The 3,538-nt window shown below is 37.6% G+C and overlaps 1 pseudogene; it reads left to right on the top strand.

Moving 5' to 3' along the window:
* Positions 1-816: 816 nt before the first annotated feature.
* Positions 817-2,036, top strand: LOC114636050 (annotated as a pseudogene).
* The last annotated feature ends 1,502 nt before the right edge of the window (positions 2,037-3,538 follow it).

Genomic DNA, 3,538 nt, shown 5'->3' with positions numbered 1-3,538 from the left:
CCTCTTTTCTAGTGTTGGGGAAATGAACTCAAATCCTTATGCATGCTGAGGACATATAGTGTCACTGATCTACCTCTGAATTACACTCCATCCCCTCAACTATATCACTATGAAGATGGAAATGAGTTCAGAATTATTGCATTGCAATCAAAGAAACAGTTTGGTAAACTGAGGTAGAGATTGATGTTGACAGCTCTTGTCCAGAGATTTGTCTGTGCCTGTGTGTGTGTGTGTGTTTGTTTGTGTGTGTGTGTGTGTGTACTAAATATGATCCATTTAAATGGTATTATAAATCCAAAAAAGACATTAAAGATGCAAAGATGCAAATTAGACAACATGCCTAATTTGCAGATATCAAGATATCTGAAGTGTTGTTTTTCAGAACTACATTTAGAGTTTGAGATTAAGGTAGCTAGAAGCAAAGAAATCTAGTGTCTGTGGGCAGGGACAGTTCAGACATCTGGCAAGTTGAAAGGCAAATGGTAATGAAAGTGTCATTTATTAGGGACAAACTAAAGAAAGCAGAAAACAGAAGAGATGGAGAGGAGAAAAGGTTCAGAGTCAGAACAGGAGGCACAGTGAACTAAAAGAACAATACAAGGGCATGGCAGCTTGGGGCAGCAGTGGTGCTTGTTCTGCTTCTCTGTAACTCAAAAGAGGAAGAGCCCTAAGACCACAGGGATCCAAGGCTCCTCCTATTTAAAGAATCATAGTACTGACATTGGATATTTAACATATGCATTCACATAATATTATATATTAACATTACATGTTATTTTACACAGCATTTGGAAAACTTTGAACTATCCAACGATTATGGCATCAAGAAACATCTGGTGTATAAGAAGGATCTTCTTGGTTTAACAGAATGGATGCACCAATATTCAGCAGTTTTCCTCAAGTTGACTCCATTCAGGCTGTTTAATGTGGAATGCAACAGTGTAGACAAGGAGTCTTTGGAGAATGAGGACCTACTGAACAACTTGCTCACCACGAGAGTTGATATTGACAGGGCAAGGAGGCGACAGCCTGGAGTGTTTAACATGGCTGTTATGAATGAGAAGGAGCTGAAGATATTCCTTCTATTCAAAGGAGAGAGTGACAAAGAGATTGGTAGCATCATATCAAGATATCCAAGAACTATAACATGCACTCCTGAAAGTCTTTCAAGTGATGGGAACTGTGGAGAAAGATTACGGCATCAGACCTTGAAATTGTGAATAGTTTGGAGCGTTCTCCTGAATCCTGTTTTCAGTCTAATAACAACCTAAACTTAGAAAATTATATAAAGTTCCTCTGCTCTGTTGGATTGACTCATAAATGCCTCTGCTGACTGGGTACAAATGTTCCCAGAGCCTTCTCCATCAGTCTGAATTTAAATAAACAAATGGTTAAAATTTTGCAGGAGACCAGTAGATCCTTAGGTCACAATGATGCCACAGATTTTGTCAGAAAGATTATTTCCAAAAATCCTTCCATCTTAATTCAGAGTACCAAATGCATGAAAACTAACATTGAAAATTTACAGTCAGCTGTCAACTTAAACAAAGAGGACCTGCTGCTTCTGATATGTGGCTAGAATCTTAGACCTTTCTAATGATTGTACTAAAAAACTACACAAACATTAAAAAGAGGCTGCTTTCTCTTGGACTAACCGAGGAGGAGATACAGAGGTTTGTCCTAAGCTATCTGAATATGATCTTCCTGTCAGAGAAAAAGTTTAATGATAAAATAGACTGCCTTATAGAAGAAAAAATCAGTATGTCACAAATAATTGAAAATTCGAGTGTGTTATACTTCAGCATAAACACTTTAAAAACTCACATCAGAGAGTTGTCACATGCTGGGTATGACTTGAGCACATCCAGCATTGCTCTGCTATCCTGGAGTCAGAGAAGATACTAAGCTAAACTGAAGAGACTGAGTGGATAGGACAGTATGGGAGGAGTCACACGGAACCGGACTAGTGTACCACTGGTTGCAGTTGGACTTGTCAAACAGGAGAGGTTTATTTTTTTTAATAAATATTTTAAAATGTTTAAGGTTACATTTATTTGTATATGTGTTTTATGAATGTATAGCAAGTCTCTCTCTCTCTCTCTCTCTCTCTCTCTCTCTCTCTCTCTCTCTCTCTCTCTGTGTGTGTGTGTGTGTGTTTGTGTGTGCCAAGGCACATGTGGAGTTTGAGGAGAGATGTTAGGAGTTGGATCTCTTTCTTCTGAGTGGGTTCCAGGGACAAAAAAAGTCATCAGGCTTGGAATCAAAGTGAGTTTTATCCACTGAGCCTCTTGTTGGCCCAAGAGTTTTGATTTTTTACCACAGACACATGTATAATGATTTCATGTATACTTCGTTTTATAGGATATAAGAACTTGCAGTTAGTATGCTCAAATATAGTCCCTCTAGCTACCCCTTCTTAGTTTAAGTTAATGTTAACGGTCTATTATCCATTATGTGGTTTACCCTTTATCTGTTGTAGTAGTGGTGGTGGTAAGTAGTTCCTGAATTCTATAGTAGAACAGTGTGTAGAAAAATTCTTCAGAATTTGCTTTCTTAGTTTCTGTTTATATTTTAACAGTCAGTACATTTGATTTGGAGATAATATCTTTCTTAGCATGTGGACCCTGGGTCAGATATCCAGTAAAGGAACATTGATAATTTTATAGTTCTGTCACTTCTTGTTTCAATCCCAAGATTTTCATTTATTTTAATATAGCTAGTCAATTGTAGTTCAATTTCAGAGTGTAATGCCAGTAAAAATTTTAAAATGTGAGTCTCCATCGTTTTACACTTTACATTAGTGTCCTCCCTTGCCAGAATTAACTATGAATTGATATACTCCATTTTATTTTTTTTATGTAGGGGTAACTTAAAATATTGGACACCCAAAAATGTTAGTATATTACTTGTCATAAGCATGAAAATATGATACATTGGCATGCTTGTATTAAATTTAAATGTGGCTAAGCATCTCAGCACTTGGAAGACTGACGCAGGAGTATTGTGAATTTGAGAGCAGCCTGGTTTACCATCTTGAGACTCTGTCTCTGAAACACTTATTTTAAAAGTCTTAAGGGGATATTATCCTGTGTTATTTGGGTGCACTACTACAATCATACAGTCATTACAAATGGAAGAAGGAAGTAGAAGAAGTGAGAAATGCCATGTAAGAAAGATGTGTCTGCCACTTGTGGCTTTCATAAAGGAAGAGCCACAGGTAAAGGATGGAGGTGGCCTATACAAAGTGTAAAGGGCACACAAACATTCTCCCATTAGCCCAGGGAGACAAGTATCCAATCTCTGCCCTGTAGCACAGCAAGAAAACACTGTGTTCTCTGAAGACTGTACCTGGGCTAGCAGAGATGCTGTAGCAACAGTAGCTTGAAGTACCAAAGATCATCTAGGATGGACAGAAGTATAGTATGCAGTCATCGGGGTTTTAAAGACATGATTGGGGATGAATGGATAATGACTGTTAGGCAAAATTAACATTTTAAATGATAGGGTTTGAGTACAATCAAAACAAATATTGGCAGAT

Source organism: Grammomys surdaster, unplaced genomic scaffold (genome assembly GCF_004785775.1).
Source record: "Grammomys surdaster isolate TR1022 unplaced genomic scaffold, NIH_TR_1.0 121487, whole genome shotgun sequence".
In the NCBI taxonomy this organism is placed as follows: domain Eukaryota; kingdom Metazoa; phylum Chordata; class Mammalia; order Rodentia; family Muridae; genus Grammomys; species Grammomys surdaster.
This window is presented reverse-complemented; position numbering and strand designations above follow the sequence as displayed.